This window comes from Balearica regulorum, chromosome 5 (assembly GCF_011004875.1).
Source record: "Balearica regulorum gibbericeps isolate bBalReg1 chromosome 5, bBalReg1.pri, whole genome shotgun sequence".
NCBI lineage: Eukaryota > Metazoa > Chordata > Aves > Gruiformes > Gruidae > Balearica > Balearica regulorum.
The window spans coordinates 2,331,701-2,359,232 of NC_046188.1; the positions used below are offsets into that span (position 1 = coordinate 2,331,701).

Consider the following 27,532-nt stretch of genomic DNA (forward strand, 5'->3'; position numbering starts at 1 on the left):
GTCCTTTTCTATTCCTGTTTCAGGTGACACGGACTTTTCTTCGCCTTCTGTTATTTGTTAATGTCTCTTTTTCATCTTTGCAAACTGCTTAGCAAGGTGGGCTGAAAAATGGAAGTGATCTGAGCTGAACCACAAACTTATTTCAGCTCAACTTGGGTGGAAGGGACATAAAGTTGCTCATTTGGAGCATCCTTTTCTCTGCCTTATTTTACCCTTCTCCGGTGGGAAGAGCAGAAACCCAGCGACAGGAGTGGGGATACATCTCCTGCAGAAACCCTGGTGACTTTGTCTTCTGCTCGAGTCAAATTTATTTTTCATTTTGTTGAAAAGTTAGAATGTCATGGCTGAGAAAAAATGTGCACCATTCTCAATATGGTTGAAAAATTCTCAGTATGGTTGAAAAGTTAATAAAATAAAATTTTAGGCAGCTCAAGAACATTAGTATACTTAATTTCTTTCCACGTGCATGTTTCCCCTGTGTCTTTAATCACTGCTGGGGGGGGGGGTTCCAGGACTTGTTTGGTCCTTGGGTATGCAGGAGCAGGAACAAAAGAGAAGACATGAAGTGAACATGAGCCTTTTGTTCGTACAGCAGCATTGCAGTGCTGTTTGCATCGCTCTCCACCAGAGCTAGAGCCCCGTTGGTTTCAGCTAAGCAAGGAGGTGGGTCCTGGGGTACACCCGACTCCCACCGCCCCGCGGTGCTGAGGTCCGGCCCTGCTCCCTGCAGTGCACATGTCTTTTGGGTGGGAGGTTTCAGCTTGTGCAAAAGCTTGTCTTCTCACAGACGAGTCTGAAGCTGTTGCTGCATGAATTGAGGCTGTGCTGGACCCTCACTTAGCTCCTGGCTGGGGACCTTTGCCAGCTGCTGTGGAAAAGCTCATCTGCTCTCAGACATCTACTGTGAGGAGATGTCTTTGCACCCCAGAAAAAAGAGACATCAAGTCCTGGGACAAGTTAGAGCATCTCAAAGACTCTTTTGATCTATGGGGAGGGACAGCCCACGACTGACAGTCTCAGTGTCAGCATGAAGGCAGTTTTTGACTGCTCTGGCAACCACCAATCTTTCTTGAGAGGCAGGTTCATAGGAGTGGAAGGAACATGGCGTGAATTGGTGGCAGATGTGATGGAGGACCAGGGGTATGAAGTGTAATTGAGGACTTCAGCTATTCCTGTGAGAAATTGCCCAATAAATTAAAATATCAAATATTCATCCAGTAATATGTTTGACATTCCGTTCAAACTCATGCATTTTGAGGGGAATACATATTTGGCCATATTATTAATAACATATCTATTATTTATATATTTCTGTATTATTCATAAAACAGAAAAATAAAGAGTGTTTTTCTATTGAAGTGCACATATGGGAATAGAAAGGGAAAAAAAAGTCTACCATACAATAATTATATGAGGATTACTGGAAGTTTTAAAGATATGCACTGTAGATCAGATTTCAGATGGGTCAGCTCTCCATTCCTCAAGAGATGGTTTTGACTATTTTCGGTTTAAACTAGGAGTTTCAAACCAGTTGCTGGGATGAAAGGGTTCAATTTAGGAGTTCAGCCAACTTTCAGAGGAAAAGGGCTCATAGCTTGCTATCCTTATTTCATTATTCAGCCTTTGCTGTTATTTCAGAATATCTTTAATTCCTTCTCAGACTTTACATACAGTAGTGAGGTCAAGTCTGCACAGACAGGTAGCACTTTTAATTGGTTTGATAGGTACAGGTAGATAATATAGAGAAATCTTCAGTACAAGCACATTTTCAAACCTGAAATATTACATCTTCCAACAAATGTCTGTCTTATTCCTTTAGACTGAAACATCCATGTTTTGAAAAGCAAATCAACAGCAAAGTGTGGGATTAGTTCAGGTGCCACTTTTATTGCCACACCACATGGAAAGGATCGCAACAAGGGTCCCTTAAAAAGGTTGCAGTCTAGCTCTCACAGAAATTAATATGAATCTCTCCATTTCTCTCTTCTGGGTACAATGCAGGTCTCCAATGGGTGGTAATGGCACTGCTCTATCACAGCATCTTCCACTGAAACCAAAATATCAAATGATAGAGACAACAGGAAGAAAATCGTATAGAATATACGTGTTCTGTTGCATTACTGCTTGTGGGGTCTTTCTTGATAAAGAAAAAATGCAGTGGGGATGGTCTGCCCTATGCAATTGAAGCTCAGAATTGGACCTTGTAGTCCATGTCTAATTTGATAGCACCATCTCGTGATCAATGGGATGGAAATATGGCTCCCACAGTCTCGACTCCGTGAGCAGAGCAAAGACTGAGTGCTCTCATTCACACCTAAGTCAAAATGCTTGGAAACAAAACCAAAAATAACTCCAGCCACTAATGTCCAGAAAACTGGGAAAAATACGTTAATGAAAATCATAGAATCGTTTTGTTTGGAAAAGACCTTTAAGATCATCAAGTCCAACCATTAACCCAGCACTTCCAAGTCCACCACTAAACCATGTCCCTAAGTGCCACATCTACACATCTTTTAAATACCTCAGCATACCTCGGCAGCCTGTTCCAGTGCTTGATAGCCCTTTTGGTGAAGAAATTTTTCGTAAATCCATTCTAAACCTCGTACATACATATACATATAAGGATAAAACAGTAAGAAAGATATTGAAGGGCAGAATGACTTAGCCATAGGAGAGTTTCACCTCACCTGTCTTTGATTGAAAGGATAAAAAAGGATTTTCATAAAAGCTATTCTCAGGCTAGGACTGATAAATAATTGTATTTGACTGCATTCTGCACTCGTGAAATCCCTGTTGTGATTGAGGGTGGAGGTTGTGATTTTCTTTTTTGCTTTAATTATACAAATATGATAAGAGCCGCTTGTTCTTCTCTTTCCCAACAGGGAGAAGGAAGAAGCTCAGAACATTAAGCAGTTTACCAAAAGTTGCACCTTTGATTGGCCTCAGGCAGCTACATGACTACCTCCAAGATTAAAATACAGGAAGCATCAGAAAAAAGTCTATATGTTTAATAAACGCAACCCAGAATTTACTTTCCTGCCGCAGTTTTAAAGCAATGAGAAGCATTTAACCATGTCTGTTGGTGTGGAACCAGAGACCTCATCAGGTTGGTTTAGGCAATGGGTGCAAACATGGGGTTACCTGAGATGGGCACAGTGGGACACAGAGTCAGCAATGGCATGGAGCAGGCAGGTTACTGAGGCTGGGGTCATGCCATGATGCAAAGCCAGAGATGGGCAAGCAGAAACCAACTTCATATACTTAGGTGTCCTTACTGTCCTCCACTGGGGAAATCCTACAGGGAGGTGGCCAGTGTTTGTAAGACTTGTCTGAACAAAGCCATGTTTTAGGCGTGAGGTGGTCTGCTCTGCCTGGTTGAGAACTGAGATGCCTCTGTACATGCTCAGGGGAAGACCTTTATGCATGGGAGACCTGTAGGACTACCAGCCATGAAGGAGCTTAGAGACTCCAGAGCAGGGAAGCAGGCAAACAGAGGTTCAGGATCATACTTTTAGACTTGGTTAGTTTTTTCATTTATATTTTTCCTCCTTGAAAAAAAAAAAACAAACCAAAAACAAAACCAAAAACAAAACCTTTAACTAGGCAAAGTGAAATCTGTTGTGGAAAATTTTGGTGAATAAAATGACATCAGCTTAGGAGGTCATACTGAATATAATTTCAAATTACAGAAACATGTAGCTTTCCTAATTATCATGGATAGTATGCTCATAAGCTGAGATGATATTTATCTTGAAATATGAAATCATCTCTGTGGAATCTCTTTGATTTAACCAGAGTTAATATTTAATTATTAGAATTAATCCCGTAGTCGGGTGGTGAATTTTGAGAAAGCTACAGAGTGCTGCTAAGCCTTCAAAAGACCAGATGAGACCCCTGGTCCTGGAACAGCAGTTGGGCACTTGCTTTCCTCTCCTTCTCAGACCCATTTTCTTAGTCCTAATCTACATGTAATCAGTTTTCTTAGGTCTTTTCAGTTCTATGCATACAGTCAGCCTCTTCAATATGAACAGTGGGAGCTTTATCGTGGTGACCAAGATGTCCTATATCCATTATATCAAATTCATTACTATGAGGGTGCTGAGGCCCTGGCACAGGTTGCCCAGAGAAGCTGTGGCTGCCCCTGGCTCCCTGGCAGTGTTCAAGGCCAGGTTGGATGGGGCTTTGGGCAACCTGGGCTGGTGGAGGGTGTCCCTGCCCATGAGACAGTTGGAACTGGATGGGCTGGGAGGTCCCTTCCAACCCAAACCAGCCTGGGATTCTATGATTAAATGGCCCTGGAACGAGCTCATCCAGCATTTTTAAAAGAGAGAAGTTTGTTGTAGTGCTGGTTTGATGTTGAGCATCCGCTGCTGCAGCTGGCTGATGTGGAGGTGTCCTTACGCTCACAGTGGACAGCTCTAAAACCAGCAGGTCTTGCTGAGCCTCTCCAGTGCCAGTGAGGTTTGGAGATGCCAGAATGACTGAATTTGTGCATTTCCTCATGAAAAGCAAACTCTGTGTCTATTCAAGGATTACAGCTCTTACAGTTTTCTTCCCTTTTTCTTCATGGAAGAGGAAAAGAGATAAAATAACCCTTTGTCTGTGTGAGGGCACATCTGCAGCACAGTGATATTTGGTGAGAGCAAAACAGACGTCTCACTTGTTTGATGTTTTCAGTCATTTTTCCTTTGCAGATAGCTACCTCACACTAAACCAGAAATATCCCGTGGGTGCGATCCAAGGCCTGGCTGGTGGGTGTCCTTCCACTCCTTTTGATGGGCTCTGGATAGAAAGTCAGTAGGTTTTTAAGGCCATTTATGCTTTGGAAGTAGGAAGGTCCTGAGTGGTAACAGCAGTCAGCAGGCACAAGCAGCCCCTGTTTGGAGCTCTCGTGTGTCTCTCCTTTAGTTTGCACATCTGGTGAAGAAGAATATCTAAATGCCACACAGAGAACAGTTCTGTGCTAGCCCAAGGTTGTTCATTAATATTGATTTATAGTCTTAATACACCGTTTATGTAAGTATTTATGTCTATGAAGCAGAGGTGAGTAAATCTCAGTATGTATATAAACACACATTGGCACATACATACACTGAATACACTTAAATATGTACAGACATTCACAAGCACACGATTTAATTGTACTCTGCTGCCATAAGGTTTATATCAGTTTCCAATTCTTTCTTGAATTGTGGTAATTCTTTCAGCTTCTGTACTATTTATTGACAATTAATTAGATAGTCCAATTCTGTGCTAAGCTCTTGTATCAACGTAGACTTTCCTACCTTTTCATTTCCATGAAGTGTCCCTCATCCTGCGGCACAGGACAAGGAGAGGAGGGCTCCCAGTACTGCCTTCTGCAGACCGCTCATTAGTTTGTGTAGGCTTCTTGTGCTCCTTGCTGGTTGTCTCCAGCGTGAGAAAAACCAACTTAATTATGAACAGAGGAGGTTTGTAAAGTCTTCATTCTTCCTTTGTAAATTTTTTCTGCACTAATTCCTCCTTTACGTAAAATAATACTGTATATAGACAAGTCACACAGTAGCCTGAAAATTTTTTCTGCTTTATTTTCTATGTTAAGTCTAGTGATTTGCTTGCTCTTCTCTCATGTTAAGCAGAGGACTCTGTTACACTCGGTGTTAACCCCATTAGCATTTCCACAACTGACACAGTTAATAGAGGAACTTGGCGGGGGGGTGGTGAAGAGAGCTCAGTCATACAAATGTGGAGGAGGCAAGAGGTACTGCAAGCTCCATATTCCCACCAGGAGATGAACACACCACCGCTAGCTGGGTAAAGCCACAGACCTTCTCAGAGAAGATACTGAGACTGAGCAAAGACTTCCCAGCAAACAGATCAGGGGATGTCTGGAAAGGTAAATTTTGCCTCAGAGGTCAGAAAGCATAAAAGGAAAATGAAACTGGCCAACAGCCTGTTACAACGAGTTATGTGACTGAACACAGAAAAAGGGCTACATGGAATGGAAATTAGGGATAATTGAGAAAAGCCCAAATATTGAATGAATTTGCCTTTGTTTTCTGTAAGGAGAAGGGTGTCCAGGACTCTGAACCCTCCATCCACTTTGTAGAACAGAAAGCGATGTCACAGAAATCGCAAAATACAAACGGCAAGAAAACTGCTGTGTGTGAACAAGCCAAGAGCCTATCCTCCACCTTCAGTAGTGAAAACAAAACCCCGCAAAGTGTCGGTATCGATAGCAAGGCTAGCCAAGGGGCTGAGAGCTTGAAAGTCGGTTCTTTGTGGGTTTAGCATAAGCTATACTAAAAAAACTGTATATGTGAAGGGGCCTGGGGAGCTCCAGCGTTGGTGGTTTGAACTCAATATTCTGCTCAGTCTCCAAAAACTTTCAGAAGAGTAATTAAGCATGTGAAAGCAAAGGGTAGACAGGATACATTACATCATGGTTTTATCAATGCTAGATTACAGCAGAGACATTTTGTATCTTTTTTTTTTTTTTTAAATATGAAAACAGTTTCTTAGATAAGGGAAATGCAGCAGATCCAGGCTATCGAATTTAAGTAAAGCATTTGACTTTGTTCCCCACAGGAAATTATTACTAAAGGTAGAGATGCTGGGGATTAATGCCTATGTTGCTAGCTGGTTAGGGAGCTGGCCAAAGGGAAGGTGTCCGAATATGTTGAGCAGGGGTGTCTGGGGATGGAGGGAGGTGACTGCTGGAGATCACTACAGATAGGTCTTTGTCAGGTCCTATTTAATATGGACATTGATGACATCAGAGAAAGAACTACAGATCAATAGTAGTTTCAGAAATTTGGGGTATCGGACTTAGGTGCTTGTGCCAAAGAGTTTGGCTCCGTATGCAGCTTATGGGAGAGAAGCATCTGTAGGGATAAGCAGAGTGCCCTGGAGAGAGGACAACCCGTGGCAGACCTGCTGACCGGGTAGAGGCTGGGATCAGTGATACAGATACCTCCCAGACGTGCCATCTCGTGACCCACGGGGAGGTTACCTTGCTGAGAGGCATTGCTAGTATTAAGAGGACCACATTATTGTAAAGGCATCAGGTGACTTGAAAAGCAAGGTGTTTAGCAGAGGTCACTGTGGCACTCTGCGAGGACATCTGTGACCAGCCCAAGGTGAGACAGATAGATTAGGGCTTAGCGAGGGTCCTAATGATTTTGCATTTATTAGCACTGAACTGAAACAGCCATTATGTTGCCTGTCTCCCCTGGTTTATCCAGCTCAGTGTAAGTATTCCTCCTAACTCAGCTAGGTGGGACTTGGAAATGATTAATTACTTCCTGATTAGATTAACTTATTATTTCTTAACACCCAAGTGAAGTAGCTTTATTAAGATTTTGCAGTCAGTAGTATCTGAGCAGATATTAAATTAATGGAATCAGAGGGTAATTTAGGTTGGAATGGACTTCTGGAGGTCACCTGTCACACCCTCCTGCTCAAAGCAGGCAAAATTAAATGAGGTAGCTCAGGGCTTGGGCCAGTTGACTTCTGAGTATCTCCAAGGACAGAGATCCCTTCTTCTGACAGCAACTTCACATATTTCTACTTCTAGGAATTTTTGCTTGTTCCACGTATTTGCACAGTTTTCTCAAGGAGCCAGGGCATTATTCACACCCACTAAGCTCTCTACATCTTTAAAGAAAAAGCCACGAAATCACTGGGAACGTGAAGTCAGAGCTGGCTTCAACAGGGTGTGAAGATGGTGACTGCTTCTCTACTGAGAGTTTTGGGAGATAAAAAGGCCAATCAAAATGGTTATTGTTCAGCCATGATAATTGTTTCCTTTGGCAAGAGTCAGGAGTTCATTCTCTCAGGGGTTTATCTAGGGAGCGAAGTTTCACACCCAGAAAATTGACTAAAACATCCCGTGCCCAGAGGTGAAGGTGATGTGAAATACTGCAAAAGCTCATGGCATCTCCACAGCTGAGGAGACCAGAGCGTCTTGCCAAGGAGGGTTGGACAGACCATGCTCCAGTGCTGTGTTTAATGTCTGGTCAGTCAGAGATTTCTGCAGAAATGTAAATTACAATAGTTAAAAGCCACTTGTGAAGGTACAGACATAGCATGAAAATATTTATTTTTTTGTCCTGCATTGGAAATGCAAATATTAGAGTTGATTCGTAAGAGGTGTAATGCACATGTAGGTTTTTGGTGCTATAGTCATCCCAGGGCAGAGAACTACCATTAATTATATGTTTTACTTAAGTTCATCGTCAGTCCTCAGAAGTGGACATGAAACATGTCTGTGCAGCTGCAGCCCTGCACTGGAGCTTGCATGAACTTGCTTTGCTTCATGTTCCTGATTGAGACTTTCTGTGTGACACCGAGCATGTCCCTCTGCCTTCTGCCTCAGGTCTCTCAGCAAGCCAGGCACGATACTTCCTACCCTCCCAGGGTAAAATCACACAAAGCACATTAACGTTAATGAATACATTAATGATGGCACTCAGGTAACTATGGTGATGATGGCCATATAAGTACCTAAATAAATTAGAGGGGCTGTGCCAGAATATGGCCCTTCTACTACAATTTATAACAGCATCCACGCATATTATGCTCCTCCAGGACTCATCAATTGTGCTTTGCAACATTAAATCTACTGAAGAATACCAGGAAGTTAAATAATAAAAGTGATGTTCAATATACTGAAATTAAATAGGCATCAAAGCCACCAAATTCTTGAGCTATTAGTGGTTGAAACCAACCATGATGCTGCCGAAAAGCCAGCTTGCTCCCATGGCTTGCAAAGTCAAGTTTACTAAGGTGAAAGCTTCCCAGCTGGCCGTGCCGCTCACCCGGGAGCTGGGGGAGCGCTCCAGCCCCCGCCGCGGCTTTGCTCCCCTCGTTGGGGAAGGAGGATGCAACCATGAACAATAAGCTGTTACAAACTGTGAAGCTGAACAATAACAACGTGCATGAATAGCTGGAATTGTGAAAGGAGGCTATTTAAATCATTCGCAGTGACCTAAAGCTGCCACCGGTTTCAGGTCTCTGTGTTTTCTCTTCATTTTTGTGTCGCTGATGCTGCTGCCAAAATGCAATGATATAGGAACTTGGTTGAAATATTGGCTCACATTTCTTCCCCAGTTGCCTTGAATGTTTTCAGTACGCTATTCCTCAGCGAGTCTTGTCAGAAGGATGTCTTTCACTGTATTATATCTCTCTGGAAGTGAATGCAGCAACAGATTGTTATTGCCATTCAGAAACCTTCCCTCTCTGTGGTTATGGATGAGAAAACTCAGAGGCACCTTCCAGAAATGAAGCTCCTTTGAAATCTAAAATAATTTTCTGGTCTACTGGTACACTTTAGTATAAAGATGGAGTAAAGTGGTGAGTGGGACTGTCTTTGTTAAACAATCCCCTTAAAGGGGAAAGGCTAAAGAGCTTTAATACCTACCACTCCAGACCTGCCATAATGCAGTTATTATTTTATAGCTTTAAATCTGCACCGCTTGAAAGCAGCAGAAAGCAACAGCCTTGTTCACCACAGAATGGCTCAGTTAGATAGAGCAATCATTTAAAATGAAACCGTGTGGCTCAACACAGGGGACTTTCGCTTGTTCTCCAGGATCAGCAACGGTCCCAGCTGGCATGGCAGCAGCACCTGCCATCTCCATTCCCACCAGGCTCTGCTCTGTGACCAGTCCTTGGGTTTGTTCCAGGGTATCCATCACCACCTTAATCCAGCTTCGGCTTGGCCTCCATGTGTCCTTATAAAGCAGGTAATTAACCTGCTGCTGAGATGAAGATGGGTTGCCATGCCCTGTGCATGGGAGCGTCTTCAGCCCATCCCACCACCACACTGGTGTCCCAGCCTATGTGTGGAAGCCACTGAACTCCATGAGCAGGACATGAGCAAGCTCCCAAGGCTTTGGGTAGAGCATGAAGTGGAATCAGCGTGAGGCTGCTGCAGAAGGGAGGCGGACTGGGGTGTGGGTCCCCCAGCACACGCACTCGGGAAACGCTCCGAGCAGAGCAGGGGTGTCCCAGCTCTGCTCCAGGCAGCTGTGTTGATGTGCTCCACTCAACAAGGGAAGCTGCCAGGTTGGCGTGTGGCACTTTGCACCTACAGCTGCACAACTTCAGCGATTTTGGAAGTGCAAAGGAGAGTTGCATACCCAGCAGAGAAGCAAGAGCTGGAGCCATGGTGGAGCTGGTGGGAGGAGAAAATGCCACACAGCTGAAAGAGGCTCTGGCATGGATTTGACTTGAGATGACAATTCAAGATCTTGTGCTTTGCTGTGGATAATGCTGAGCTCTTGCAAAGGAGGCAGTGCCCTCCTCTGGCAGCGTGCTCCTGGCGGGCAGGCACAGATGTGCAGAGCACAGCTGGGGAGTGGGCTGCAGCACGCGTCATAGGGGCTGATCTTCATGTCGTGTAAAAATGCAAATAAGGCTTTTATTTGGGGCACCTTGGGAGCTGTGTGCCTGCCAAAGAAGATCATAGGAGATCGCTGACTGTGGAAGAGAATATTTCTCCGAATGTCACAATGAAGCTGTCCTTTGATGGTCTGTTATAGTGGCTATCACGGAGCTGTTCAGATCTGTGGACCCACATAAGGAGGTATGTAACTGCTGCCACGAATGAGCACAATCCTCAGCCCAGGATCTCTCTACGCATCCCACCCTGGATTCAGCTTTCTCAGACAGTACCTTGAACCAACGCAGGCAAAGCTCTCCGTGAAGTTAACAGGAGATGTCTCCAAGCACAAAGCAAGCTGGGCGCTACCTTGCTTGGCCCAAGAAAATGAAAATAACATAGCAAAGGGCAATTCTGGCTTCATAAATTAAAGCCTTGCCATGAAAGATGTACTCAGCTAATGAAGAGAGACACTAGGTAGGCGCTGGCCGAATTAATATCCAAGTGACATTATTGCTGAAGCAAGGCAAACTTCACAGGGAGCGGTGGGCAATGGAAATGCAAAGCAGCAGCTCATGAAAGCATCTCAAAATAAACTTGATTCATTTAGACCTCATGCTCGTTACAGGGGAAACCAGGCACAGTCTACTAACAGTGCCGTGTGCTGGGAGACGCCGGAGCAATGCGATGCTCACGGATCTAGTGAGTGGAAGCAGTTCCTCACTGCCAGGGGGTTCTTGGGGGAATTTCCATGAAATGAGGATAATTTAAATGCAAACTGGGATTTACCTTTCTGGGAGATGCTCTGGTAGGAAAGGAACGTGTTTATTAGCTTCATTTAGTTTGGGTTTGCGGTTGTTAAAGGGAAACTCACGGTTTGGAGCTGTGATTTGATCACTGGTTCACCAGAGCTGCTAGCCCGTGCCCCTGCAAGGACACCTGAAGCAGATTCCTTTGACAACTCCTGTTTTGGTGGTTTTTGGTCACCTTTGCCCTGTCTGATCTTCCCCTGCAGAGAGCGTAGAGGTGCCAGTGCTCCCCCAGGGCCAGGTTAACCCCAGAGCCCAGGACCTTGCTCAGACGTGGAGGAAGGCAGGTCCCCAAAGCCACCCTGCAGCACGGTTCTGTCAGCTCCCCGCAGGCTCCCAGAGCTGTGCACACAGCCAAGCACAGGGCTTTCCAGCTTTTAAACCCTCTGCAGAAGCAAGCAACAAGCAATTGACTGCCCAGGAGGTTTGCAGACATCAACGACAAACTCAACCCATCCCTGCAAGACCATCTGTCCTTAACTGGTATTACATCGTGTCTTAAAAAGAATATTCCCATACTGAGTTGCAAATCTGCTGGCACCGAACTAGAAATCAGCTACACAGCCAGGGAGGGTGACGTTGGAAGTGTGTGCATAAACATAATTGCCAGGAAGGGACTTCTTAATCAATTCTTGAAGGACTGAGCCCAATCCTGACAGTCAACTACAGGCACCCGGGAACGCAGAGGGATTGATTCATCTCCCATTTCTGCCAGCGCGACTGGGGAACACTTCCTATAATTCAGAGGGGAAGCAGACATGTAATGCGGTGGTATGTCAACAGGCAAGGCTGAAGCCATTTGCTCTGTCATTTTTAAGAATTCAGCAAAACTTGTTCTGACCTGAAATTTGATAAACAAGGGCATTGGTGCAGCATTTGCAAAGGGCAGTGGTTAAAAATACCTGGCATTAAAAAGGAGTTTAATGCAGCTGAAGAAAGCCATGGGCGTGATTAGAAAGAATAAATGTCCTGGTTGAATTCATGCAAAGCGATGCATTAACCATGTCCCCAACAATGGCATCTTGGTGCTGCCCTCCACTCCTCGCACAGGCCCCTCGGTGTGCCCTGGGGGGCATTAAACTCTGAAATGGGTCTTGATGCTCGGCATTCACGTTCCCAAGTAGACGGCAGGACCTGGGAGAAGGTACTGAGGGGTCCTTCCCTGCTCAAGGCTGCCGGGCGCAGGGTGGAGATGATGGTACCTTTATTTTTAAATATAAATTACTCCAGTAACTGGAGGGTCCATTGTAGGATGCAACTCTTCTTGAACGTCACACCAAATCTGGTTCCTCTTTCATGCTCCTGCTTCTTTTTTCTCCTCTTTTCCCCGACTCCTTGCTTATTAATCATCAGAGAAATTACTTTCTTTGGTTGTGACTACAGAAATTTTCAATTAGCCAGTGTGATTGGCTGCATGTAAGAGAATTAATGTAACATATGCTAAGTGTATGCATGACCTATTTAAAGTGATGGATAATCTTTCCTGGTAAAACTCTTTTAATGGTATGTGCCTGCTACACATCAGTGAGTGTAAAATTTTGATTCTAAGTAACATTACAGCTTGTGCAACTGCATAAAGAAGCAAGGCAAAAACAGGAGCCAGGTGTTTAACTGATGCAAATCAATGCTAGTTTATTTAACAAAGACATTTTAGAAATAACCTGAAGGTACCACGGGTCAAAGGTTGAAGGATCACAAACCTGGAATGCAGCCAGCTGGCCGAGACCTGTAGGAAATTTGCCAATATAGTGACATCTAGCCAGAAGCTGAACTTTTCAGCAAAAATGTTGCCCTGATCTTGGGTATTGTTGAAGAGCTGTTACCCCAGAAAAAAAAAAAACCTCAAGTTTTTTTCCTTCATAACTCAAGCCCCTTAGATGCACCACAGGTCTTTGTTTTAAAATATTAATTATATTGTGCAAAACTTGCTCTTGTTTAAAGTTGCTAAAAATGTGCCATTTGGGGGATCAGAGAATTCAGTACCATCAAACCTTCAGCTTGAACTGAGCTGGCTGATGATGTGGGTTATCTCCCACCTCTGTCAAAGCCCCTTGCCCGAAACACCCGTATCAAGCCTGCAGCTTCTGCTAACGTCAGAGCTCCCACAATCATATTCAACCTTGATTTAAGACCTTCAAGTGGTGTCAGAGTTACTGTAGGCTTAAATAAATTGTTTGAGTGGCTAACTACTCTTCTTGTTAAAAATTTCACCTCATTTTGAGTCTGAATTTTTCCAGGTCCAGGTGCTAAGTATTATCCTTAATTGTTCCTTTTCCTAGTGGATGAAAGAGCCCTCTCTCATCAGAAAATGTGTCACATGTAGGTACTTGTAAATGATGAGCAAGTCACCTCTACGCCTTTTCTAAACAGACCCATCTCGAGTCTCATTACGAGCAGGTTGTCCAGGTCTCACGGCTCCTGACGCCCATGAGGTTTTCAGTGTAGACACCAAAATTGTGCCTAGTCAGTGGGAATGGGGTCATAGATGCTGGGTACAAATGTGACACCATGTCCCTGTTAGTGCTGATCTACTCCTTGGCTGCCCGGTAGCTGCAGTCCCCTCCAGGCTGTGGTGGGTGCTCAGTGGTGTCTTTTCAGGTTAGTGCTTTGCAGAACATGGTCTCTTGTTTTATGAGTGTTGCTTACAGCAGCGATTTGTAGCTGTAGAGGTTCTGGCTACTTGTTCTTGGAAGTATCTGTGCAAAGCTAAAGACAGATCTGAATCAGCACTGGGATCTGTGGAGCAGGACCGCAGCACGGCATCATTTTCTTCTCACAGTATTTGGGAGGAGAGGTGCAAAGCGAGGACCTTGAGGTGCACAAACTCTTCTAGACCCGCAAATACAGGACAGAGATGATCCAAGGCAAGTCCTTAGTGAGAGGCTACCCTGCCGTGAGTGCTGACTTTCAGGGCACACCAGGTGAACAAAGGCGAGGAAAGGAAAGGAAGGCACAGAAGTGAAGTAACTTGCCCACAAGCACAGCCAGCATCAGAGCCCAAGTCTTTGTCCAAAGCTTTCCCATCAGGCCAGCCAAACTCTTCAGACTTTTATCATTTTGAGGCAGCAGGTGCAATTTGGTCAGGCATCGCTTTGTGCAGTCGCAAATAGCAGGAAGAATTTGTTGTAAGGATCAGTACCCCGAGCTCATGTGAAAATAAAGGGCATCTGTGGGTGAGAGCCACTCAGAATGTCTGACAACACTGGATATTTTTTCCATAATGCTGATTTTCTTCATATGATAAAATTTACATTACTTTTTCCCTTAAATGTGCTTGTCTGAAGCAGAGAGTCCAACCTCCTTTGGCTCACGCTGGAGGTCTACCAAGGAGAGACGGGTTTTGCAGAAAAGCCAACAAGAGAAATGGGTTTCTGCCAGTGTTTGCAATTCCAGAAGGAGACTACATGGCTTCAGGCGGAGACTGGACTAATTAATGGAGCAGAAATTCATTGAGACTCGCTAGCTACACAGCCACTACCTCTTGTTCAGTTCCTGAGTTGCAAATGGCTGGAGGATGGAGTACCCAGGAAAGGATAACACGTATTTTCCTCATGTTTATACTGTTCCCTGGGTATCCACTTTTGGCCACTGTCAGGGCCAGGACACTGGATTAGCTGGACCTTTGGTCTGAGAACATAGATGATGTGTGTCCTGCAGAGTCTCTCGATCACAGGTATGTGGGGTGCCCAGGGTGCTCAGATGGGACAACTCTGCCCCGCCACAACTCGGAGCTTCTCATCTGGCAAGTAGGAGTAGCAGCATCCCAATGCCTGGCTCTTGGCTTGTACGCTGGATGACTGCATTGCACATGGGACAGTTTTCCCATAGGAGGGTTTGATTTTCTTCATCATTTAAGAAGAAGAAAGTGTTTTAAATATAGTACATGAGACAGCATGAGTAATACTCTTCAGGACAGCCTCCATGCTGGTTGCAGGAGAAGCAGGGACCAGTGACTGTCTGCTTAAGTAGGGAAAATTTATGTTTTTCTGATATTGGACAAATATACACAGTTTCTTCACAATTTCTTTCCTAAAGGACAAAGTTAACTTTAAAACAAACAACTAAATAGCTCTAGTGGGATATTAAATTTCTACTAATATGAGAGAAATAAAACAACTGTAACTGTAGCAATTTATTTTTGTGTTATTGTTATTTCCTTTTACTGTGTTAAGGCTTGTGTTCTGGGAACTGATTGCACCAATTTCCAATGCTGTTACCTCCTGATGTTGTAAATACGACGCTACAAGCAGATGATGAAGGACTTGTCTTTACGATGAATATAATAGATGTGCTCTTGACTTTACTCCAGTTAAGATTCTAGTGAAGACAAGGCAATTTATAGGTTTTGTACCTCTTCCCAGAGGCATTTTCGCACAGCCTAAAAGAGACAAGCCTTCACTATCAGGCACCGAGGAGCATTAGCTATCCCAGTGTAAAATACAGGTAAGACACGGCTCTGTATTTATTACTGCCATGTAGCTGGTCAAAGCTATGGCTAGGGGTATAGTGTATATGTGAAAACACAGTACATCACGCTAATGGAGGGGCCTTACTGCATGACGATATTACAAAAATTGGGCTGAGACCATGGGCTCTCAATTGAACATGACTGTGCTCGGTGGCATAAGAAGGTACGAGCCCTGGAGGAGTGTTAAACTAACGTGGTTTATCTCTCATTTAGGAAAGGCTATGTTGTCAGAACTCAGCGGGGTTCTGGTGCACCCCTTCCCGGTGGGTGGTTTAAGATGTCACTTTGTAAAAAGAAAATTTTTCAAAACTTGTCCGCTGTTTCAACAGAGGTGTAATGGGCTCCGCGACTTGGTAGCTTCCTCTGAAAACTGGGAACAGCTTTGTTTTCAATGAGATTTTATTTTGGGTTAATTAGCTGGTTTAGTAACGCATGTTCAAGCAGGTGAAATCCAGGCTGTGCACATGGAAACTCCAGAGTCAGAGAGTGACACCAAACTCAAAACAGCCTGGGAAACAGAGGGCTTTTTTTGAAAGGGAAGATTGCTTTTGTGTTTGCTACAAAAAAGGAGAACAGATGTGGAGTGGGGTTTCTGTGGGATCTCAGGGTCCTGTGCTGATCTTTTTCCTTTTGTTTTCTACATGAGGTCTCAGTCCCCGAGGAGATGGCCATAGCTGCCCATCTGAACTCCCCGGCAGGCACAGCCAAACCAAATCAGGAAGAGGCTCATTCGAACGCTCTTCCAGATGACAGGGTCTGTTCTCTTTTAAGCAAACACTGCGAGTCTTGAAAACGGGTTAGAAAGGTGCTAACACAGCAGAAAAGGAAAAGCAATGAGTATGGGTGGGAGGTTAAAGCCGAATTACAGTGTAAAATGAGACCTGTCCCGAGGGAAGTTGCCCTCCGGAGCAGATCGGCAGCGATGTTGGCAATGCCGGCATTCTTCTTTCTCACATCTGGGCTCCTGCACGGGGCTGTGGACAAGCCCAAGCTGTTGGTTGCAGCATGAGGGCAACAGAGAGTGATTCGTGTGTCATGCAGAAAGGGAGGGACAGTGATTAAACATCATCTTTATTGGCCATTTCCTCACGGGAAGTAAATCAGTGTGGCTTTGCTGACTTCATAGATTTATGCTAGTTGAAGGAAATCGATCCGATGTATTTATGTTACTTTTTGCTGGAGGTTGTAAGTTCTCAGCAGCAGGGACTGAAGTGACATCTCGTAACGCAGCTGCATGGCCTGGTCTCGCACACCGGGTCCGTGGCTGGTGCCTGCAGGTGGATGGTGCTGACGTTGTCCTCGGGGCTCCGCTGCCTTCCCCGGCCTCGCCGCCAGGGACCACTGCTGGCAGCAAGGGACACGTTTCATGGTTTCATTTCCCATTTATCAGACATTTCCACACTGGTTATCTTCCTTTCCTCCAGGGTCTGCCATGCTGTCCATCGCTGCTTAATTAATCACGTCACCTAAGTGCTGAGCCTGCCCCTGGCTCCAGCCATGTTCCACATGCCATCAGGCAGGGACGTGTCTCCCCGCTGCAGAGCTGTGCTTGGCGCTGCCTCCTCCATCCCCGGCATAGGCCGAGTCAGAGGTACCACTTCTGATCCAGCAAGCTCTTCTGCCTGCTTCAGCCACCTCCGATGCTGGGTTGTAAGCACACTCTGACCCTTCCCAGCTCAATGTGTTCCTGTCTCACACTTACCCATCAGTTGTAGCACAGCTCAAGCACAGAAGGAGCTGGACTCTCTTCTCGGGATGCACATCTACTGCGCCACTTTAAATCACAGACCTGACTGTTCGGTTGCCTGTATGGCATAGCCTGCAAAGAGCAGAGCAAGCAAGAATCTAAATTGCCACTTTTTCCTATTCAAAGTATGTTTTATAAGTGGATGTTTTCAGTGTTTTCTTATCAGCAAGTGAGGGCTTTGCAGAAGACGAGCACTGCCATGTGGCAGTAACATTAGTGGAACACCCAGCAGTTTGCCTAATCAAGATTTCGGATCCTCCATCCTGATGGCCACTGCCAGGCACCTGCAGCAAAGTTCAGTGTCACCTTCTCTGCAGAGGAGCACACAAAGCAGAGATGTAGAAACCCAAAGCATGAAGAGTAGCCCAAAGCATGAGCTGAAGCTCATTAATCTCCTCCTGTGGATACTCTGATTCAGAATTAGGACAACTGCAGTTCACCATAGACCCTTGCAGCAGGTTAAACTAAGCCACAGTGAACTTTGGCCACCAAGGGACCACATCTTAGGTATATTAGTTTCATGATGTTGCATTTACATTTCCCATTGACTTACCTGGAGAGCCACCTCGAGATACTTATTGACATTGGAAGTTTAAAGTTCATGAGCTTTTTCAGGATTCTTATCCAACAAATGGCTTATCCAAGAGGCAGGCACTCATTTACTGTCATTTAAATTGAGAAGTTTTAACTAGCTTCCGGAATACAGTTTTGCCACCAGCCGTAACAGCTATTCGGATAGTCCTCACTTTGCTGGAAAACACTGTGGGTCTGGGATGGACTTTGCTCTGCCGTGGACTCCCTAAATGAGCATGGCCATGCACTCAATCTGTGCCTCAGTTTCTCTCTGAGGTAGTAGAGAAGATGCTCATTCATCTAATGTTCTCCCTCATCATTTTTGAAAAGTAAAATCCTCAGGGCAGGAACTGCCTGCTAATATGCATTAGCAGTCCCCAATCTCTTGGGAAACCATGTATTTTAGTCAAATTAATTACTGTTAAGTTATTTTGTGATATTTCAGGTAAAGGATTTACACAAGTGTTGCAGAAAACAGTCAGTTATGCTGGGGTTTTTCCCTTACTTTCAAAGAAAGGTGGATCAATTTTTATTATTGAGGAATGAAATCAGACAACTGTAAATATTCTATTTCATGTAAGCAATGTATTGATTTCAGATTAAGTAATAGTAACTGAAGATGTTTCTTTAAAATTGTTTGTCTTCCACATAAAACCTCGTACTAAGACATTTTATAAGATTAACTCTGGAATCGCAAAGTGTCGAACTATTCATCTTTCGCATGCCTTCTTGTTTATCCAGTGATATGTTTGCTGTAGTCCTACATCTTTCAAAACTCTGGGGCAAAACCAAGAGTTTCACACCGGTGGCAGATCCATCCGTCCTTGCTCTGAGCAGTGGGCACAGGGATGGTCCCTCTGTGTACTCAATGGCTTTATCCTCATCCCGGTGTGGGAAAAGCAGTCCTGGAGCACAGTCTGATCTCCAGACATGTATGTTCTGTGTCCTGTGGCTGAGTGTCTGAAGTCAACTAAAGGCTGGTTTTGATGTGCCTTAGGTAGGGTTGAAGCCCATGGCCTTCTGGCATCATTCTAAAGCTTTCTGGCTCCGGTGTTTTCATGCCACCAAGACACTCTCCATGAGCTATTTGCACTTAATCTCAGAGTTCCCTGTCTTGGCTTCAGGGAGCCGCAATATTTTCATCCATTGTCTGGCTGCAGTTTGCTCCTCAGCTCTCATTAACACCAGTCAAGTAATCGTGTCATTCTTGTGGTGAACACCTCCTCCATTAATGTTATTTTCCTTAAACAGACGGTGCTTTAAAGGCTGGCAGTATGCCTAATCACTCGCTGCAGAGCCAGAAAGGTGCCACTTTAGACCCTCTGCGTGCCTCGCGCCCACTCCTTAATCCCAAGGGAGACACAGAAAAACTCAAAATAATCATATCCTAATACTTCGTTGCAGCTAGCCTTGCAGTGAGACTCCGCAGCGGCTCAGTCTGTTCAGCTTAACAACAGAAAGGTTAAGAGTTGGCTTGAACACAGTTGAGATTCCAACATGGAAAGGTGTTATTGTCAGAGTCACCTTAAATTCTGCAAAGGTAGGGGAAAACCCGCCCATCAATAGCCAGAGGATGAAGCCTGAGAAAAAAATTCAGAGTAGAAACAGGGCACAGATGTTCCTCTTTAAAAAAGAGGGAATCAGCCATCAGAGCAGTTTTCCTAGAATCATGGTAAACCACAAGGTTTTAAAATTTTTACTTGGTGTTTAGGTGCCACCCCTTAAATACACCATACTGCTGAACCACAGGTTAGGATTTGAGTAGTGCAAGCACTTGGTAGAAGATACGTTTGATATAGGTAATAGGCAAGACTATCTGATCAGAGCAGTTTGTACTGACCTTAAAAATCAGTAAGTCATCTTGATACCAGGTCATTCTGCAGCGGGTTTCCTGAGAGGCCCTTGCACTTGGGGCACACATCCTTCTCACCCTGAGCACCACTTGTGCCAGCTCAGGAAGGTGCCGAGCACTGCCGCGACACGACGCCGTGCTGCACCAGTCCAGGAGCTGAGAGAGGTTGGGTTTGGGGGCGGCTGTGCAAGTGCTCACTCTAGTTTGAAAGGATGTCTGCAGCGGGGGTTCAAACAGGTTATGTTATTTTTGTATCGCTTACTGACCGTAACAAACCAGTGTCTGGCCTAGGAGACAGCACCATGGCTGCAGATCTTAGCACCACCTGCGCACTGGGCATAGCTGTTAATGGAGAGCTTCTTATGGATTCCGTTCCCATGGCCCTATTACAAAAACGTCCCTGTTTCCATTATGTTGGCAGAAAAAGCTGCTTTGTAGCAAAGGCAAAACATATACATTCCCTAGAGGCATGTGCATTCCTCCTCCGTTGAGCAACAGGAGAAACATCAACCTTTGGAGACCTGCGGGCGTTAAAGATGGAGAGAACTACAGGATGACGTGGTGGATCAGCCTGCCAGGACAGGGCTACACGCCTTGGTCTCAGCTCTTCCAACAGATTCAGAGGGACAGAGCAGCTGCTTCTGCTGAGCAACGGTGCTTGGCTGACCCACACCCCCCCAGATCTCACAACCACGCATACGCAAGCATGGTGCCGATTCTGTAATCAAATCGAGGAAAAGACTGTGAAAGCACAGAATAATGCATGGGCATTAGAGCCTGCCTCTGGATTGTGTGACTTTAAGCATCAGATGTATATTTATCTCATGAATGATATAGCTCTGGATCATGTCTCCCGAGTACTGGGAGTGCCCTCTGTGATGGGCATGGGGTAAAGGGCTGAATAAGGGTAAGTTCATTAAGAACAGAGAGCCGGGGAAAGAGAGGAGAGGGGGCGAGGACCAGTAATGAACACCAATGAATTATTCAGCCACACACAGTGAGACAATGTTAGGGGCCATGTAATTCCATCTGCACCATGCTGGTGACCCCCGCAGCTGCGGCAATACAGCTGCAGCTAAGACATCTATGCGAGCGGGTTTTCCAAAGTTTGGCCTGTTTTTCCTACCAGAAATCTTGTCCAGGTGCCATGGAGAGCTTTAGGTTTTTGTCCTCCATTTTCTGATTATCCTGTAGCTGCAGATGTGTCAGAGTGAATGACCACCTTCACCCTGCACATGCAGATGCACTCCCAGGTGTGCATGTGGCATGGCTATGTGCCTGGGAGGCACCGGGACCTCCTGCAGAAGGAGATCTAGTCAACAGGGTGGTACAAGCCTGGTAAAGTCTCAGCGTCCCAGGAGGAGGCCACCTATAGCTGCCCATATGCAACACAAGGCACACTTCTCAGCTCCTGGGAAATCCCGTATAAATGTGGTGACAGGGGCTGAGGGTATGTCCAATCCAAGCTTCTTGGAAGCTTTCTTCCGTATCCCGCCTCAGAACTGCCTTTCGCTTGTGATGCAGATGGGTTAGAGGAGCCCGCCTACTGCCTGGGACCGACATGAAGTGGAAAATGATGGAAAAAGGGACCAACACCCACTTAGAGGCAACTAAAAATTGCATTTAAGTCCTACCAATCCCAGGTGGGGCATTTGCTCTCCCAGCATGCTATTCCAAGCCATTTTTCGGTGGGAAGCATGAGAAAGTCTTGCCAGCAGCTGTAAAGAGCCAGTCACAGGCACATTGCACTCCCGTGGTCCCGGTGCCAGTGCAGCCCCTCAGGACCCTTCCAGCTGCTTCTGCCTGGAGCAGTACAGAGGCTGGGGCCAGATGAGTCCCTGGGTGACCACAGGATCAAGGGTTTGCAGAGCCGGCAGGAAAGCAGCGAGCATTTCGAGGTCTGTAGTACGTAGTGATCAGGATTTGGCTTTCATTCATTTTGGTGTCCAAAGCAGAAGGTAGACAGTCTCTCAGCTGGAGCCACGGTGGAGTTCGTTCGTTAATGGGAAGACGAGATTGGTGCATTCCAATAGCAAGGAGCTCCCTTGACATCTGAGTAAAAAAGAGCCAGCAATGGAGGACAGAAGCCAAACGCAGGGAAATGAGCCAAACCCTGGCAGCCAGAGGCGGAGAATGGCCGGAGTGGTGCAACCCACCCGTCCAGGGGAGAGCAGCAGCGTGCTGCTGCCGCACTGAGCTCTGCACACATCCTGCACAGGGGGGACTGGTTCAGCCTCAGCTCTGCTGGGGGGGATGTTTTGAGCAGCCAGAGGTGGATTTTATTATGAAGGGCAGGCGTGTAACTCTACAGGGTTTGAAAAACACCATCCCTCAAGCTGGCACAAGGACATGAGGCTTCACCCTGCCTGCCTCCTGCCTGCCTCCAGTCCTGTGTGCAGGCAGCATGGGGAGGGAGGTGCCCTGCACAGCATGGTGACTGCATGCAGTAACAACAAAATGCTCAAGGAACGCAATGAAGAAGGTTGAAGGATCTGTTCCGAAATGCACTGTGATAGGACAGCGTATCCTTGTAGCAGCCACACTCAGACATTACCAGCATGAGTGATATTTCTCATGGAAATGTTCGCAACTGCTTTAGGCACTCATAAGTGATCCTGTGCATAGCTATGGGTAGAGATTCCTTCTTTATCTTTGGGCTATGCTGCATACATACTGCTTTCAACTTATGGGAGCAGCATAGAGTGGGAGGGACCTGGAAAAATTAGGCAGAATAGGGCTAAGGCTCTGCCTGTCCCCCTTGCAGCTTGCATCTCAGTCTTTATCCGTTCCATCTGTCTCAGACCACACCACTACTGGGTACAGCCCGACCGCTTGATGCCCAGTTAGAAACCCTGCTTAGGTGCAGATGTCTCCCTCCAGTCTTTCTAATTCCTCAAAACTGTTTTTTTTGGGAGCAGGGCTCTAATATAATTTTGTTCTAAACCTCTTTTTTACTTGACAGGACACCTGAAAGAGATCTCGAGCCCCACACTAAAGAATATAGCGCTGTTGTTGATAATTCCAACTTATAAGCCTTTTCCAGGTAAGTATTTTGGACTGATTGCAATCTGTTTAATTCACTGTACACCTTTGGGATACACCACCAAGGCAGCTGAGCAACTTTTCCTCCTGGAAATCAGCTGAAATAGTCTTTTTTCTGACACTCTTGTAGTTATCCTCTGTGAGAATTAGTCTAATCAGAGAAGAAAGAAATATTTTCAGATTGCTCTGTCAGCATCATTCTATCCCTTCCAGAGCCCAGTGGTACCTGGATTCAACGATGTGTCCTAATGAGGCTGGGCAGAGAGCATCACCAGCATCTCCCTAATCTCTCTCCATCTTTTTAGAGTATGCCCTGTCTCCATGTATTGAGTCTGGCAGAAATTGAGTTAATTTTCCCCATAGCAGCCCTCATAGCGCTGTGCTTTGTATTGGTAGCTGGAAAGGTGTTGGTAACAGCGTCGAGGCTGTCTCTCCAGCAGAAAACAACAGTGTGTTGTTTTCCACAACCACTTACGCACATTGTTTTCCCAATGGATGGTTCAGATGCATTAGATCATTTGCACAGTAAATGTTTATAAGCTCAGTACACCATGACTGAGAGCATCTCAAACAACGTGATCTCCACTGCCTTTCTTATGAAAGGTGATCTATTTGAGAGCCTTGGAAAATCTTTTCCATACATTAAACCTAAATCTCCCACTTCCATTTTTCATCTCCTAGCACCTAAGTTAAGAACTTTTTCAACCTCCTTCAGCTTTGCCAAATCAAAACTCCCCTTATAACACTTCCCTCTGTCGTGATGGATGTTTCATGCACACAGAGTCAGCAGAACCCTGAAGCTCTACAAAACCCACTTCTTGGTACCCTTCTGCCGTGACTTGGTCCTGCAAAGAGCGGTACTTGTTTGGTCCATAGACACAGCTATACTAAGCATGACTGTTGCTTTGAATAATGTGCAGGGAAAGGGCAGTCCTGCCTCGATAGAGCCACAAGGGTCAGTTAATAGTAGCAGATTGGGTTTTATTGGCATTTATTATTTATATTGGTGCCCTGAGATGATTCTAGGCTTGGTACTGTACAAGGAGATATTGTTAGACAGGAGCTGTCTGTAGAGTTTCCCAGCCCATTTAAGATACAACAAGCGATTGGGACAGTAAGGAGGGGAGACACGTTAGGTACTGGCAGTCACCAGTATCATTGCTCTGCAGCAGAAAATGTGAACTCCTCTCTGTAGCCTGAACAGTGTGGGTATAAAAGAGGAGTTGCTAATACTTTCCACGCTCATAAACGTGTAAGTTGTAATGAAGCCATGAAAATTGTAACAGTGCAAGGCATGCTTTCTGGGAAGGATGAAATCAGATAAAATGGCAATTCAATTAACTCTCCAGATGAGGAGTGAGTCTAGTGAGAAAAATCAACGTATCACTGGAATGCTGCATTTCAAAAGGCAAGACAGGCGTAAACAGTCTAAAGTAATGTTTTATTTATATTCTCACAAATCTCTGAAAGAAGCAATATGTTTCACTGAAATTAGTAAGTAAGGTGAAAAGAAGGTGAGAGCTCTGATTAAATTAATTAGTTCACTGGAATGAGTGCTGGGTCCCAAGTGATGCTCTGAAAACCTGTATGCATCCTGCTGGTATAAACCACGGGACAGGGAGAATCTGAAAACTAGGACTCTTCAGAAAGGCAACATCTGTGATGGGAACTATTTCTGAACTGCCCATTAGCCTACTGCGATGAAGAGACCGCCCCAGGAGGACATTCAGTGACTTTAAAAAGCTAGGCTGATGTCAGGAATAGTTTAAGTTTGCATTCGCTCATTTTTACACTTTCTCAGTGTCACTGCATTTCCAATTTTATATTCCAGGACTTTATCCTTTTGCATCACAAAAAATAACACGCATGGCTTTCCTTTGAAATTGCATAGTTTTTTAAAGCTGTTCAGGTGATAGGGAAAGAAGGAAGATATGTTTTCTGAGCCCATGTATCCAAACCTCATTACAAACCAACTGCAACCCAACCCCAAGGCATGGTCCAAGCATGAATTTGGGCTGATATTGATGAGTGCCAAGAATAAGGAAAGAAATCTTCCTTGCCAGCCTTCCAGTGCCTTTTTGGGTAGGGATATCGGTGGGAAGTTTATTTACAGCTGCAGGACTAAAGCCTTGGGAAAAGCTGAATAGGAGGAAATGGGATGAAATAAGGAAAGGATTTGTACCAATTAGGACCTCAGCAGATGGCCTGTGAGCACGAGCCAGCTCAGTAACTTTGCTGTGACACAAAACACATGGACCTGACCCAAGACAATATAGTCTATGCTAACAAAGGCAGCAATTTTTTAAAAAATTATGTTTCTCCTAGAAATATGTTCTTTCTGACTTGCTATGGGGGTGAGGTGTGGTGTCTGCCTATGTGTGACTTCTCCCCCACCTCCCAGAATAAAACCTTTCTTTGGGGCAGGTCAGGGTTGCAGACCAGAAAGGGTCCTTCTGTGTGCTCCTGGTGAGCTCCCTTCCTCGACCTGTCCTCCTCTCCTCCTCCTCCTCCTCTCTCAGCACCTGCTGCTGGTGGTGCAGATCGGCAGGCTCCTTTACTCTTTGAGATTTGTGTGCTCTTCTGGAGAGAGGCATCAGCTTGAATAGAAGGCTAATAAGTGCTTATTATATTGATTATCACAGTGGGATTAAACTAATCCTCTGAGGGATCAATTCACTATTGTCAACTTCCTAGTTCTTGACAAATTGACAATGTCTGATCCCAGGTAAAGTGATAATCCAACCTGGGAGGTCTGGCTATTTCCCCTGAAAGCTCCTCACTTACCCCTTCACGCTAATTTGCTCGCCTTCACCCAAAGTTGACTGCAATGTTCTCCTCCATGAGCCGAGGTCATTCAGAGGTATGAAGCTAAACAAGAAAATGCAAATGTTAAATACAATGTAATGCCAGTCAGAGCATGAGGAACGAAACCCCTTTGCTGAGGCTGCTGAAGAAATGCTTTAATTTAATACTGGTAAAAGAAGCTTTGTTTAAACAAGTGTGCCAACTTGAGCAAGTTCTGCAAGGAGGCTGTGTTTTCCTCTTCCTCCGTTGTGTAAATATAGATTCCTTTGGAATATTTATGTGCAATAACGGCTGCCCTTTAGATGGTGCCCCAGTATGTGAAACCTCTATGATGCATCTCGCTCCAGCGCTGCTTGAGCACAAGAAACGTCACAAGATAAATGTGAAGTGCCAGGACCCAGGCACCGATTGTTGAGTTAGCTGAAAGGGAGTTGATGAGTCCTGTGGAAAACTGTTTAAGACATGTGTCTCTGAAAGGTAACAAACCTCCCATGACAGATTCAAAGCCATAGCCAGATGCTCAGAGTTTTTCCTGCCGCTTTTTCCCATCTGCCCGTTCAATCCCTGAGGGTCTTCACTCCTGTTTTTGCCGCAGTTTTGTGAGTCATCCACCCTGGATCCAGAGAAAGAATAAGCACACCCTGTAGCCGCCTGGCACAGCGATGGCAGGCGCAGGGAAGTCCAATGGGATGCAGTAACTGGTCTGCAACCTCCCACGGCAGAAGGTCATGCACTGCCATGTGCAGGAGCAGATTCCCGTCAGGTAAGGCTGCTGGCAGGTGTTGGAGGTGCAGACCTGTTTTGGTAATCTCATCTCAGAGATGGCGTCATCACAGATTGTTACTGTTGTGCTTCCAGCAGTGAAGTGGTGCCACAGATTTTTGGAGATCAGAGGAACGCCCAATGGTCCTCCTGTGCTCCTCTGTCCTCACTTCTGTCATTTCTTCTCCTGTCTCATGGACCAGATGGTCCTCTCTCAAAGACTCTCATGGTTTTTTCACTATTACTGAATATCTCTGGACACGAATTGGTCCTGTTCACCATCAGGGTAGCCCAAGGGGTCATGCCTTCCTGGGACATGAGTGCAGAGACTGTAATAGCAGAGCTGTCATTTTCACAGAAAAGCCATCTACTGTCAGGACAGAGGGGACACCAGTGCCCGCTGAGGAAATTTCCCACATTCCCAATTCTTTCACTGGCTCTTAGGATGAGGAAGACATAAATCCTAGGTGAAAATTCATTAGAGTCTTCCAGCAAATCTGAACTAATGGGATTAATTAATCTGGTTGTTCTATAAAGTAGGTTATTTAAAGTGACGATGAGAAGTGTAATGAGAAAATTACTTGCTATAGATGGCAGTACAAAAATCACAGCAATATCAAGTGATTAAACAGCTCTTTCTACAACCTTCATAATTCTGTCTTTTCATCGTGGCTCCTGTTTGGGTTCATAAGTTTTATTTCCCTTGAAATCTTTGCACTTTGCAAAGTTTGATTAGAGAATTGAGACAAGATATTGTGCCACGTCTCAGTGTGCAGTAACCAACTCATCTGGTGCCTGGGAGCTCATGGGGCAGGGAGCGGGGCTCAGCCCACCCTAACAATAGCGCTGTGACCTGCTCGGTTCATGACAATGACAAAGCTAATGAGCAGGTTCAAGTTGTTTAAGTCATTCTCTAAGGGCTAATTGGCTTTGCCCTCAACCTAGCTGCAGAAGAGACTAAGACTTCCCAAAGCCATTTATTGCCTTACCCTGATGAGTAAAGGCAGCTCAGTCGCAGCTAAGACTGTGGTGGTTGCTCAATCTGGCTGTGAAGAAGCTCCCTGTAATGTTGACCAAGTGCATCAGAGGTGGTGTTACCTTCACTGCAGAG

At 45.3% G+C, this 27,532-nt stretch overlaps 1 long non-coding RNA gene across 1 annotated transcript in view; it reads left to right on the forward strand.

The window, feature by feature from the left end:
• LOC142601960 (uncharacterized) overlaps window positions 1-26,416 on the forward strand; it is a 41,078-nt gene extending 14,662 nt beyond the window's left edge. Inside the window, exons 2-3 of the long non-coding RNA XR_012835517.1 lie at window positions 22,775-22,855; window positions 26,255-26,416. This is a non-coding gene — a long non-coding RNA (uncharacterized LOC142601960). The remainder of the gene's footprint in view (window positions 1-22,774; window positions 22,856-26,254) is intronic.
• Window positions 26,417-27,532: the final 1,116 nt, after the last annotated feature.